Here is a 15483-nt window from a genome sequence, read left to right as displayed (position 1 = left end):
TCACGTGACCTTTGAGAGTTTCTTTTTGGTCTTTAACCTCCATCTATATTTATCTCTGTTAAACATGACTTTAAGCTAAAATGTAAACAATTCTTGACGAGAATAGAAATATTTGCTCACTAATAATCTTAGTAAGATTAAGTATTGTATTTTATGTTTCAGTAATGCCCTTTTTGACCCTTTAGTGTACCTCTCATTTTGGCATAATGCAGTCATTACAAGAGCATGATAAACATGAGTTAAATATATATGGCAACATATTTTACTTATGTATGTATAAATCATCTGTTTTATAGTACACAAAATGAGACATAAATAAAATAAAATACTGTTACGTTAAAAAAAAAAGATTGTTAGAGTTATGAAAATGTGGCGACCCCTGATGCGAAAGAGGAAGAAGTTAGAGTTATGAAAATAAAATGAAAAAATGCTACTATTCTATTTATGTTCACCACAAGATGGCAACAAAACACACTATTCTTCCATTTGCATCCTGTTAACATGCACTGACATTCTACCATAGAAAAAATATAGAAAAGACTGAATTCCTTTTCTTAAATTGTTTGTGTCTCTGTGATTTGTTTGAGCTGCACAGTCAGCACTGTCACACAACTCATTCAGCCCCCCCCCCACCCCTTGCACACACACACATATCCACCCACACACACAAAAGTTGTACTTTACTTAGAAATTCATCAAAAAATACCAAAATAATTTGTCTACCTGGATACAGTACATGATATTAACAACCATGACGAATTAAAAGGAATATTTGGTCAACTGTCTCTATCTTGTCAATATGTAAGGGTTAATGGCCGACGAAGTGTGCATTATTACTTTTTAACGACGCGAAGCGGAGGACGGTTCAGGCGTTAAAAAGTTATAACGCACACATCGAAGGCCACGCTTATACCATGGTCACTCACAAAAAAAAAATTTTCAATCAGTTTTAGTATTTTATTCTTGTTTTTTGTTCAGTTTGGATCACTTTTTCACAGAAACCGTACTATTTTTTATGTGGTGCTGCACGTTGTCATGACTACAAATGCGGAGCCGGCACTGTAGCGGAAGAAAGTAGGATCATATGGTGATCGTCATGATAAAATAATCAAAGCGTCATTGTGCACCTCTTACCGCTCGTTATTATCCAGATAATGAAGCAAAGCATGTTAAAGAAACAAATACACAAGATGCTTCCAAGATTTTATTATAAGAGATTTCTACCAATAAATCTGAATATTAGCTGTCAACAACCAAAAAAATGGTTTTATTAATTAATAAGTACGTTATTTTACATTGAGCCTGTTAACTTTGAACCGAGCAAAAAAGTCGGCTTTAGGAAGACAGAATTGTTTATTTAAAATTAAATTCAACATTGCCATTAATCGTAAAATTTGAAAGAGATACTGGCATGTCCACCATATTGCTGTTCGAAGGACAGATGTTTAATTTTTGTGGACCCTGACCACTGCTGGTGGCGACGTTGCGGGACGACAGAATGTTGCTCCATTCTCGTCTTTCCTGAAGTGACAGAGCTCATTGAGCCTGCAGGCTGCTTTCACAGCGGTGCCCTGTCACAGACATGATCTGGCGTGATTCCAGACCGGCGTCTGAGAGTCGACCCACAGCCGTGCTCCGCAGGCTGTGGTTTGTGTAAATCGGCGACAGACCCACCTTAAAGAAACAATCGTAAACACAAAGGCTATTAACAAAATCAGAAGAGAGGTTTGACAAAATAGGGCTATGTAGTTGTACAGACCTCTTCACTCATTTTTTTTAGCATTGCTCCCAGGTAGTTGACACCCATCGATTTCCTGGAGTACCAAACCTCCGATGCTGCGGTGATGGAGCGCTTCGGATGCAGATAAAAAGATTTTGCATCTGGGGGACATTTAGAGATGTATTTCTTGAAACTTTTTATTGGGCACAGAGGATCCCCGGGTCTTGCAAAGATTGAAGACTTCCGCTTCCGGTCCGCATGGAGTAAGCAGCGCGAAGGACCAGCTCCGAGCTTGATTAAAATTTATTATACTTCCCAGAGTTACACTCTTCTAGTAAGCTGACTGCTACGTGACTGGAACTTAAAATTGGATACAAGGAAAGGAAAGAAATATACGCAGACGACAATCGAGGCGGGCGCGCAGCTTTCAACTGAGGAGAAAAGCAACACAGCTGACGCTGGCCGCGCCCCCCCGAAGGAGGACGGGACAATTTCACTCGCAATGCTGCGTGCTGGGCTGAAAAATCACTTTGAAATATATAGAGAAGATATGAAAAGTGACATTAAAGCCCAAATAGAAATCCACTGCAAGGAAATACGCGATGATATTGCTTCCTGGTGATGTCAGACTGAAAGCAACATGGAAACTATCCGAGCTGAATTCGCAGGCCGGGTAGATAAACTAACAGCAGCACAGAAAGAAGCTGCAAAAACACAAGATGACATGGAAAAATCTCTAAATGACATGTCTGACAGAGTGGTGGCCCTTGAAAAATCATATCAAGTGCTGGTAGATGATAATAAGAGGCTGGCGGACAAATGCTCTGACTTGGAGAACAGAAGCCGCAGGCAGAACATTAGAATTGTCGGGATCGCAGAAGGCATTGAAGCAAAAGATGCAAATAAGTTTGTGGCAAGATTTCTCGGGGAAGTGCTTGGAGAAGAGAATTTTAACCGGGCTATTCTGATTGATAAAGCTCACAGAAGCCTCGCACCAAAACCACGCATAGGAGAAAAACCTCGAGCCATAATTGCCCGGCTCCACTACCTCTCTGACAAAGAGAAAATTATGTCTCTGTCCCGGGCAAAGGGTAAATTAAGCTTTGAAGGATCCCCAGTTCACATCTTTCCAGACGTAAGCCCGGAGGTTGGACGACAATGAGCAGCGTTCAACCAGGTGAAGGCAAAGCTTCGCAGCTCGGGAATCCCATACAGTATGCAGTTTCCAGCCAGGCTTGTGGTAACAGTGGACGGCATGCGACACGTCTTCAAAGATCCACCATCTGCGGAAAGATTCATCAGGTCCAACTCCCTGTGCCCACAAGAGGAGAGCTGAAAGTCTGCCAGAGTCAAGCCAGTCAAAAACTTTATGAGCTGGGAAGTAAATATTATGCTTATTAAAAAGTTATGTAGTTCACAGGAGCTTAGTGGTAAGTCATATGTTCTCTTACTTCTCTGAGTTTATATACTCAGATTTTTCTCTTTGTAGTCGCACTCTTGGGTTAGGTTCTGGCAGAATTGTTTGTTTAAAGAGTTCAGAGAAGGAACAGTTTGTTTTCTTGTTTTGTTTATATTTTCACCTGCAATTAATCAGAATATTGTTATTTATAGAGGTTGTCTGTAAAATACTGAAAATGTGTTCTTTTTGTCCTTACAATCTAAATGTCGGCAGATAACAGAACGGGTTCTACTGTAGAAAGGGGTGTGAAATGGGTGTCATGGAATTGCAAAGGATTAAATGGAGCAGTAAAACGGGGAAAGGTTTTGACACATCTCAGAAAATTAGGAACTGACATTGGGTTCTTACAAAAAAACCCATTTAAGAGAAAGAGAAAATAAATATTTAAGTGCAAAATGGATAGGACAAACTTTTCATTCCAACTTTACAACTAAGAGCAGAGGAGTAGCAATAATTATCAGAAAATCTATCCCTTTTGTTCCCTCTACTGTAATATCAGACTCTCATGGGCGGTATGTTATGATCACAGGAAAATTACATAAGGATAATGTTACTTTAGCTAATATCTATGCTCCCAATATTGATGATGAGAATTTTATTAACACTTTTTTTTCATTACTTCCAAATATAAATTCTCATAAATTGATTATTGGAGGAGACTTTAATCTAGTTATGGATCCGATGATGGATAAATCATCTCAAAAATTATCCACCATCTCAAAATCAACAAAAGCTATAAAAACATTCATGGAAAAATATAAATTGTTTGATCCATTTCGCACGTTGTCACCAAACTTTAAAAAATATTTTTTCTTCTCTCCCGTGCATCACTCCTATTCTATAATAGATTTTTTTTTGGTGGACTATGCGTATTTATCAAAAATCAGCAGTTGTGACTACGAGGCGATCATAATATCTGATCACAGCCCAGTAACTCTTCAAATTGCAATAGATCAGAACCCAATAAACAAGAAATGGAGATTTAATAATACACTTTTGGGAGACCGCAAAATTGTAGAAGATATTGAAAAAGAAATGAAGATATTTTTTGATATAAACGACAAGCCGGAAATCAAAAGATCTGTACTATGGGAAACACTAAAAGTGTACATTCGAGGGCAAATTATTTCAATAAGTAGTCACGTAAACAAACAACAAAAGGAAAAAGAATTAAAACTAACCGAAGATTTAATCACAATTGACAGACAATATGCCATATCTCCTACACCTGATATCTACAATAAAAGGTTGTCTGTACAGAGTAAACTTAATTTTCTCTATACAACTGAGACCGTAAAACTATTAACACAACTGAAACATAAATATTATGAACATGGCGAAAAGATTGGAAAATTATTAGCCCAACAAATTAAAGAAAATACAGCTTCAAGACTAATTACTGAAATACAAATAAATTCAGGGCAAACCACCACAGATTAGAAAAGTAATTAACGATGTGTTTAAACGTTTTTACTCCAAACGTTACTCCTCAGAATCTAAAAAAGACCAAATCTTAATAGACAATTTCTTTGAAAATATTCATATGCCCACAATCAGCTTAAAAAGTAAAAAGTTGTTAGACGAACAAATTACAAAAGAAGAAATAAAATTCGCAATTCATAGCATGCAAAGATCTAAATGCCCAGGTCCTGATGGGTATAGCGCAGAGTTTTATAAAATGTTTACGGATCAGCTTGCCCCACTGCTACTGCAGGTCTATAATGAAGCCTTATCAACAGGACATTTACCATCAACCTTATACGATGCTAATATCTCATTAATCCATAAAGTTGGCAAAGATCCGACCGAACCGGGATCTTACAGACCAATTAGCCTTTTAAATGTAGATAATAAAATACTTGCTAAAATACTAGCTAGACGTTTAGAAAGCATTCTTCCAACTGTTGTGTCCCCAGACCAAACGGGATTTATTAAGGATAGACAAATGTTTTTTAACATCAGGAGGTTGTTTAATATTATTTACACCCGTAACCCTAAAAATGAAGGGTTGGAGATGCTACTCTCATTGGATGCAGAAAAGGCGTTTGACAGGGTTGAATGGGACTTTCTCTTTTCAACCCTGTCTAGGTTTGGCTTTGGCTCTAATTATATCTCTATGATAAAGTTACTTTATGCCGATCCCAAGGCGTCAGTACAAACAAACAACATTTGTTCAAGTCCTTTTTCTCTCCAACGTTCAACAAGACAGGGCTGCCCTTTATCTCCCCTTTTATTTTCTTTGGTCATTGAACCCCTCGCCATATCCTTGCGTTCCTCTAGCATCTATAAGGGGATTATGAGAGGAAATACAGAGCATAGAGTGTCTTTATACGCAGATGATCTGCTTTTGTACATTTCAGACCCTCTTACGTCAATACCTTCAATTATGACTATCCTTTCTAAATTTAGTGACATATCAGGATACAAGATTAATATTTCAAAGAGCATATTGTTTCCCATAAATTTCAGCAATACAAACTTGAATATACTGGCACCTTTTCCTTTTGTTGTTTCGAACAATTTCAGATACCTAGGCATTAATATAACAAAAGATATATCTGGACTTTTTAAACAAAATTTTCTGAATCTTTACCAACAAACAGACAAACAATTTAAGCGTCTAGGTAATCTACCCATCTCATTAGCTGGTCGTGTAAATATAGTTAGAATGAATGTATTGCCAAAATATTTATTCCTTTTCCAATGCATCCCTATTATAATTCATAAAAAGTTTTTAAAAAAAATTGATTCTCTTATCTCATCATTTATTTGGAATAAAAAAACACCCAGAATTAAAAAGGTTTTTTTGCAAAGACCAAAATTCTTGGGAGGATTAGGACTACCCAGCTTTAGTCTGTATTATTGGTCCTGTAATATTCGATGTATGTCATTCTGGGACGGAAAAACCAGACCTGACTGGGAACGGTTGGAAAATCAAGCTTTCTTCCCAAACACAGTAAAGTCACTCCTATACTGTACATCAGATCTTTCTAAATTTAAATGCCAGAACCCAGTTGTATCGCAGTCCCTAAAAATTTGGTCCCATATAAGAAAACATTTTAAATGGAATTTTTGTTCAGTACAAATGCCATTGACCAACAATCAAACTTATAAATTACTATCACATGATACATTTAAACAATGGGGCTCTAAAGGGATCCTCTTAGTAGCAGATTTGTTCATAAATAAGACTTTCTCTACATTTGACCAATTAAAACAAAAATATAATCTTGATAACAAAGACTTTTTCAAATATTTACAGATTCGCGACCTCATTAGGGCAATCTTTCCCACCTTTCCCAGTCAACCAGAAGAAAATGTTATGGATAAGATCTTACTCAATGACCCGTTGAAAAAGGGCTCAATTTCTATAATATATCATAACCTTTTTGACATTGAATGTATTGCTACATTGGATCATCTGAAAGAAGCCTGGAGTTTGGACTTGAAAACAACAATTATGGAAGAACAGTGGATAAAAGCACAGCAACGAGTTCACTCCTCATCCATATGCTGCAGACATGGTTTAATCCAGTTCAAAATACTTCATAGACTTCACTTGTCCAGGAAAAAACTATCAAGAATGTTCTCAGGAGTGGACCCTTCATGTGAACGTTGTGGACACGCTTCTGCCTCACTGTCCCACACATTCTGGGACTGCAACAAAATCATTCCTTACTGGACCAAAATATTTGAAATCTTGTCTCTAATACTTAATGTTAAGTTAGCATTGGACCCTATAACAGTATTATTTGGAGTGCCAACTACTGGAATTTGCTTAAACAGTAAACAAAAAAATGTCTTGAACTATGTTACCCTATTGGCTAGACGTCTAATCCTACTTAATTGGAAAAGCAAATTTCCTCCAACATATCTTAATTTGATAAGAAACATAATGCAATACTTACATTTAGAAAAGATTAAATTTTCATTGAAACAGCAAGAAAACCTTTTTTTTTAAACATGGCAACCATTTATTGACTATTTCAACAGTATATAGACAAGTCAACCCCCCATTTAAACACATAATAGTAAAATAGCAGGGTTTTTTTTTTTTTTTTTTTTTTTTTTGTTCATTTTTGTTGTTGTTGTTGTTTTGATATTGTACTGTCTGTATTGTTTGCTGAAGAAAGGAATTAAAAAAAAAAAAAAAGTATGATTAAATCTTCCATTAGCGGTGAAACAAAAAAAAAAAAAAAGAAGAGAGGTTTGACAAAATAGGGCTATGTAGTTGTACAGACCTCTTCACTCATTTTTTTTAGCATTGCTCCCAGGTAGTTGACACCCATCGATTTCCTGGAGTACCACACCTCCGATGCTGCGGTGATGGAGCGCTTCGGATGCAGATAAAAAGATTTTGCATCTGGGGGACATTTAGAGATGTATTTCTTGAAACTTTTTATTGGGCACAGAGGATCCCCGGGTCTTGCAAACATAAAACCTCTTAAGTTTTGCTTGTGTGGGTCGTTTGGAGTTTTGTGATTTTTAGTTTCCGGATTATGGATGCTTAAAGATGCCATGGTCAGCTCACGGCACCCCTCAATCCCACGTCGAGCCAAACACAGCTGGATGTCAAACAACACCTTTCTGACGAGGCCAAGGGGCGACACTCCCAACAAGGGAAACAGCGCAGATGAGCATCTGGTTTTCTCAAGGTCCGACTCAGGAATATGAGGATGGTGGTAGTTGGTGTCTTTCCCACTCTTTCTGTAGCGCTTCATTATTGACTTAAAAACCGCATTGCTGCTCTTGAACACAGTGTCGCTTATGATGTTGACGTCTCTTACGTGGCGATTCAAGCTCCTCAGACTGGCAACACTGTACTCTCCTCCTTCCTTAGTGGACTGAACAGAAACATAAAAAAGCCGCAGACTCTCATTGAGAGTGGTGGCAGTGTAATTTTCAAAGTTGATGTCCATGTTTTTTTGAGCCAGGAAGTCTCGAATTATATTAACTGCCCATTTCGTGATTTTCTTTGTGTTTACCTCGTCCTCGTCCTCTTCCAAAAAGTTCAATTCTTCCGGTGTCACTTCCTTGTGTCTCCTCTCCCTCTTTTGATGTTCTTGTCTCTCTTTCTCTTTGGCTGCATCCCAGTCATCAAAATTATGAAATTCACCGAACAAGTTAAAAGAAACAACAAAATCGCTCATGTCTTTTTGCTGTCTTGTTGTAAACTGTGAAATAATCTTTTAACGTATGTTTTAAGTTTTATTCTAGCGGAGTGATATGTGACCGGGACTTCTTTTTTCACCGTGCGGTTATCAGGTTTTAACGCACACCCAGCAGCCAATCAGAATCGAATATTCACCCGGACCATGGTATAAATACCATGATAAAAGCTTGGACCTTTTCCCAATCTATAAGCCTTGCTCCCTTTCCAAATGATCTCTAAAGCGCCAGAGATATCCAAATTATTTTTTTTTCAATGATGTTAGCCAACTGTCCAAGCTTCCCTGTTAAAGTCCCTAAATTCAAAGTTCCCACTCAAAGGCCTTCCACCGCTTCTTCTTCTTATTATTCAACTAGCAGTTTTTCCAATTTCTTTCAGCACACTATAGGGTGACAGCACTGGCAGTGGACCCAATAAAGTTTTGTTTGTGATTTGCAGAACCAATTTAGCTTTGGTTTTATATCAGATGTTTTTGTAAATATTTTTTAACAAAACATTTGGCATTTTCCTGGGCTTTGGACCAGCACACGAAGGCACTGGATTCTGCCCTGTTATGGTTGCAATCCTTCTGACTCTTGTGCCAACATGCAATTTTATCCAGTCAGTAAAAATGCCTACTGTTGTCATGGTGCTTACATTAATCTTTCAAGATATTTACCCGCACCCACAAGTAAAATGCACACACACAAACACAATTTTTTTCTCAATACCAGGCACATGTAAGCACAAATGGTTTTCTTGAACTGATTTCATTGGATTTATCAAAGGCAACCATGAAAACTAAACATATAAAACATAAAGACATGTCTTGACAATAAAAACACAATACCCATTCACTTTAATCCTCATCTTTCAATTCCTTTTTCCCAAAAAGCCCTCAGCAACGCGTGTTCCAGCGACCACTTACAATGAAGTCTATGTAAACGTATTTATGTGTTTGTTTCTGCCTTCTATGTTCAGCTATGCACATGTTTAAGTAAGATTTCTGGCTCTGCCTGCCAAATGCATTGCCACTGAACACACGTTGAAAGTTAAAGTTGGGAGATTTCCGGTTCTGGGTTACGGGCAGGGCGCGTGGCGTGCCTCTCTGCGAATACAACTATCTTCGAATTACTTAAAAGGTTGATTTTCCCCAAAAAAGAGAGCTGACCATGCCCCCGAAGAAACCCCAGGAATACGAAGACCTCAAAAAGACTCTTGACATTATTCAAGAAACGCTGAAAAGTTTTATGGAACAAGTGTCGGCTAAGCTAACGCCACTTTGGGAAATGATGGAAGAGTTCCGAAGATTTCGGGCTCAAAACGAGCAGCGAGAAAACCGGGTCGAGATTCTGGAGAAAAGACTGGACGATGTGGAACAGCAAGTAAGGATAGATAATGCCATTCTCACTGGAGTACCATTCAAGCCTCGAGCGAAGCTGAATGCAGCAGGAGCAAGCACTGCTAATGCTAGCGCTAGCATAGCTAGCAGTGCTAATACGGAGATCGGTGCAGAGTCTCTTGAGCAGCAAATACATTCATTTCTCACATCTAAAGGGATTTCCCTGGATCTCAATACCATCGAGACCTGCCACCTGCTCCCCAGGAGAAAGGAGACGGATAAACCAGCGATCCTCATCAGGTTTGTGAATCACAAACAATAGCTAGCTTTGATGAATCAAAGGAAGAATCTGAAGGGATCTGCTGCTTATCTGAACAACCATCTGACCAGAAGGAATGCTGAAATCTCAAAACATGCACGGCTTCTCAGGAAGCGTAAGCAGATTGAGAACACTTGGGTTAAAGGCTGCAGGATTTACGTCAAACCGCTCAGTCCAGAGGACCGATCCAAGGTTCTGGTTGTGAACACCATGAAGGACTTTGAGAAGTGTTTGATCACGGTCGTCTGAAACAACATGGAGTAATAAACCAAGAGCCAAATAATTTCAAGAAATATGACACGTGGATTCCTCACTTTCTCTGCTGTTATTCAGGTTACGTTAGACATACAGAGAGTTCTGACCTGCAGACAACTTGACCTCAACTTTCACCGTCGCTGATATCAGCTGAAGAAGGATATGGACCTGAATCTAATGTCTACAGTCATAACATCGAAGAGAACTATTAACTCTGTTTAAACCCAGAAGTACGGCTGTTATCAGTAAAAGAAGAAATACCAACCTTGGACAATCGACAGTTATGGACCCTTTTTACTTTCCCCCTACAGCATTACTTTATTATAAAAAAAAAATAATAATAAAAATACAAAAAAAATATTTAAAAAAGTAAAACAAATGATTAATCACTTATTGAAAATTGTTAAATTGATTGACTTTTAATGATATTACTTCACTTTCTCCCAAAATTGATAAATTGATTCAAAAATCTTTCCTAATGTAGCATAATTTTGCACGTTTTTAACTTTTGATACTTGATGAAATTTTGCTATGAAAATTCCTGAAACAGTGTTGTGTCTACTTTACTGATATAGTATTATGTTTTATTCATATGAATGGCTTTTATAAGTAACATAATCTGCATATATTTCAGATGACTGATCTGCATTTGCCATGTTGATTTCTAAAATAGTTATTTTTGACGTAATACTTAAGTAATTCATCTTTATCGATATCTTATGATTTTTAATTCTGTCTGATAAAAACTGGGAACCGGATATTGATAAATCATGTAATAAAATGGTTACAGTATAACGGGGTGGGATTATATAAGTTCGCTTCCTTCCACTCCCTATCAAGCAATATTTATTAATATGTATAATTATCCTAAGTTTGATTAGTTACTGTATGAATGTATAACTGATGATTATATTGCTGTTGTGTATTATTTGTACTTAATTGCTTGAAATAAACCATTTCAAATGAAAAAAATCAAATAAACCAGTTGCACTTTGATCAATTAGGGACTCTGCTTAAGTAGTGATGTCTGGATGGTGACCCTTTTAATTTACAAACGTGCCAACTTTTAGAAAATTGATAATGTGGAAGAAATTAGTAATTGCAGTTTTTGCCTGGCTAGAACTATAAGACACCAAGTATTTCATATATCCGTGTAAGGATGTGAAAGAAAAAGCCTGGAGAAAGATTTGCGAATTTTGCACTGATTCCACATTTTTGAAGCAATCCTCCTGTAGGTGACGGATATGCACTAGTATTAGGTAGTGACAGTCCAGTGTGAACTCCATGTGCTAAACATGCGTTAATGCGCATTACTTCCCCAATGTGAACATAGCATGAGATAAGTGACAAAGTATGTTTTGTAGGACCTCTCATACATAACAGTTAAAGGCTGCTGTTGTTAAAAAACTAACGCATTTTTTATTTTTTCCTTTACATCCAAAAAATATCATTTGCTTTTTAGGATAAAATGATACTGTAAAACATCATATTTGTTATTTAAATCATCCTTTACACAAGATTAAAAATATATCTGGAGAGTTAGTATTTCCAAATTGGATCTGTGTCAGTCATCATACCAGAAACTCACCTTTTAAATATATTGAACAGGAACCACTTGAAAGGACCTGAACATGACACCTACAGGTGTTGTCAGAGTCTAACTCTTGACCTGGGCAGTGTTCTCCAGTGTGAGAGGATGACCGCTGGACCTTCTAGAAACTTAAAAATAATACCACCATCCTTTTAAGAACACAGACAGAAGACAAGAAATCCAGTAAGAAGACATAATTAACCAAGGTTTTCTCCTAAAATGTCTTCAAATGCTCCCTCAAATGTCAAACCAAACTCTCTTACAAACCAATTCTGCTGCCAAAATGATTCATTCTCATCAAGCTCTTCCGCCATCTCATCTTCCTCCTACCATAATGTGATTAATGCTGTTTATCTGGTGGACTTTTTTTTTTTTTTTGGTGTGTGTGTGTGTATTTATGGTGTGTATGAGTTTCAGCTCCTGTAGAGGTTTAGCCCCTTCTTGGCTGCTGAAAGCTGAGGTCCTTTAATGTGTCCAGCAAGATATTGGAGATCTTCTACCAGTCTGTGGTGGCCAGCACATTGTTCTTCTCTGTGGTCTGCTGGGGAAGCAGCATTGCAGTCAATGACGCCAACAGACGGAACAAGCTGATTAGGAAGGCAGGTTCTGTCTTTGGCTGCAAACGGGAAACATTTGAAGCAGTGATGGAGAGGAGGTCACTGAAAAAAACTCTTATCCATCATGGACAACCCAGAGCATCCTCTCCTCCTTGTTCTGTACAAACAGCGGAGCTCCTTCTCTAGGAGGCTCAGACAGCTCCGCTCCAAAACCGCCCAATACAGGAAATCATTCTCACCCAACACAAATCAACTCTACAAAAACTCACAGTGTAACAGATGACTTTTGCACATTTTACTGTTTGTAAATAGTCTTTAAACTATACCGCCTTATTTGTTTACATTTCTGCTACATTTTTGTTTTTTTATATTATTCTATTTCCTCTTATGTTTACTGCTATGGTAACGCACAAATTTCCCACATGTGGGATCAATAAGGTACTTCTGATTCTGCTGACTCCAACTCCTGCATAGCTGATTGAGGCTTCAGCTCTACCAATCACCAGGCTGGGAGGAAGGTATAGCTAGCCTTTTAGCATCAAATTGTTGTCCTTGATATCAGGCAAGCACTAGTAATGTCTAACTAGTAAACTTAACAAGTAAGAGTACAGTTGATTAGTGACATAAAAAAATGTCACAAAAGACTGGAAATTCTGTTCTGTGTCTGAAGGAAGCAAACCTGTCTTGTACTTGACAGACTTTATTGAATCCCAAGAGGAAATCAACACAGCGAACAAGCACAATGGTACTGTATTAAATGGTTGTAAATTGTAGTTCTCCATTTTTTCTTTTTTTGTACGTTCTGTCTGTCTTCTTTTATGGATCACATCTAAGTCTGAAATAAAGTGAATTATTAATTATTAAAGAAGAATGAACTTCTTTTGTTTTTAAAGTCGTAGAAAGTGTTAAAGATACACATCTAATTTCTTGATATGTGCCATGAGAATTTACTGTTTAGTTTTATTTTCACATAGGTCAATTTTTAGGTAAATGGGTTTTGAATGGATTGTCTAGAAACATTAGCCGCGGTTACATGGGCAGAATATATCTTGATCGGATCAATGGTCGGGTTAAAGTTCACCCGTGCACATGGGCACAGAAAACCTTTTTCCGATTAGAACAAACGTTCCCATGGCTCACACTTTCGGTCAGAATGAATAATTTGGGCATGCGCAGTAGTGCAAAATCACCCGGATGAGGAAATAGGTCCCGTTGTAAACAAACTGCTGCCACAGACAGACAGCATGTGCAGCAGCTCCGTAATACGAGACGATCTTCCAAACGTGCTTTTATTAATGTTATGAATATTATGAAGCGCCTGTTTGCTCAATGTTATATTTAATCCGTGTGGTCAGTGCTTTTTTGTGGAAGAATTAAGCTGGAAGAAGGGTTAGGGCAGGCTAACATCATTAGCCTTGATGGACACAAAATCCAGGACCGTGCGATGCAGCAATCTGCATCTTGGCTGCACGTAAATGTGTGGGAATAACATCAGCCTTTATTTTGTCGGGACACAACTGGAAACACAAATCCACGTGATTGTTTGAACAGTTTTTAAGGACTGAGCGACATTTATTTCTGCTCTGAAGTACCCAGGCGCAGAGAGGAGAGGAGGCAGGAGGTTGCAGGGGAACAGGGCTTTAATAATAACAAATGACTACAAACCAAAATCCACTGCTTAGCAGGCTAGAAACTCGAAACTTGAAAATACACAACGCTCGAAACCAGGGAACAGCACAATATGGACCAGCACAGGAGGAAGGGAAAGACAAGACTTAAATACATACAAGGGAACAAGACACAGGTGGAAACACTCAGGACTGATGGGGAAAGGTAAAACTTGAGACAACAACAAAACAGGAAATGCTACAAAATAAAACAGGAAGTAACTCAAACAGGCCCGAACATAAAACAACTAGAACATAAAGGCAAAGAACCTAAAACCGTGACAATATGTACATAAAACAGAGTGGCGCATTACCGCCACCACCTGGTCTGGAGCCAAACTACTTCTATTTAAGGCGGATTATGACAACACCTATTTTCTGAAGTAAAAACTTAATAAATATGAACATTTTACCAAGACTATTTATGAATCTGCTGTGTTCTGATGATGAAAAACATGACTAATTTATAAATAATAAAAATTACAAACAGATTGGTGTAGATTTAATGTACTTGTTCAGAAATAAACCGCCAAGTTACCAGTACTATTTTCGTGCAGCTGAACAATTTACGGGCTCGTGCCAGGAGGCAATTTTTTTCCGTAGTTTTCTCTTCCACCTTACTAAAAAATGGCTTTGAATATGAATCTGTCTGTTTTTCTGTTGGCAATAATTCAACTGTTTTTCTTGAGATCAAACTAAAAACGAGCAGTCTCTCTCTCTAAAGCAAAACAAAATACTTAAAAACCATATGAGCAAACACCAACATATGAGCAAACACCATGACAGTAAGTACTATACTGATGCTGATCAAGAGGGGTTAGTGAAGCACTGCACTCTCAGCAACTTCTGCAGTTACAGGGAAATGTACTGGAGCACCTCAGACCTTCACTCAGCAACTTGAGGAACTGAAAATTTACACACACACTCATACACATTAGCATCTATCAAAAACATGCTTGACAGGCAACTGATGTCAAGTATTTTTTACAAAGAGATGCACACTGATCAAGCTTTAATATTTTTGCCTGTTTTTCTTCCTTTCTGGTGCTCTAAGACCGCACAGACAATCCTCACATTCTCACACAAACAATGTGGAGCTTGATCGATGTAGGTGAACAACCATTAAGAAGGTTTGAAGGCATTTTACATCTAATACGCCGTGTTTGGTGTTATTTGGCCAGCTGTGTGTGATTCAGAGGTTTCACATGAAATTACAAACAATAAGCGCTTGTGTGCAATTTCTTTCTCCACATGGGTTGAATTGTTATTGACAGCATGTCAGTTTGCTTAGTCCAGGTCAACACTAATGCCCTTGCTTGCCAGACACCAGATGGTGTGTCGACAGGAGCTGATCTACCCACAGGGCTTCCATCACACTGTTATACGTCATCAATGCCCAGCACACTACGTAATGTCATTAAAAT

The sequence above is a fragment of the Oryzias latipes genome, chromosome 1 (assembly GCF_053564925.1).
Source record: "Oryzias latipes strain Hd-rR chromosome 1, Olatipes_Hd-rR_3.1".
In the NCBI taxonomy this organism is placed as follows: Eukaryota; Metazoa; Chordata; class Actinopteri; order Beloniformes; family Adrianichthyidae; genus Oryzias; species Oryzias latipes.
The sequence above is the reverse complement of the archived record's forward strand: the minus strand, read 5'-3'. Positions refer to the sequence as shown.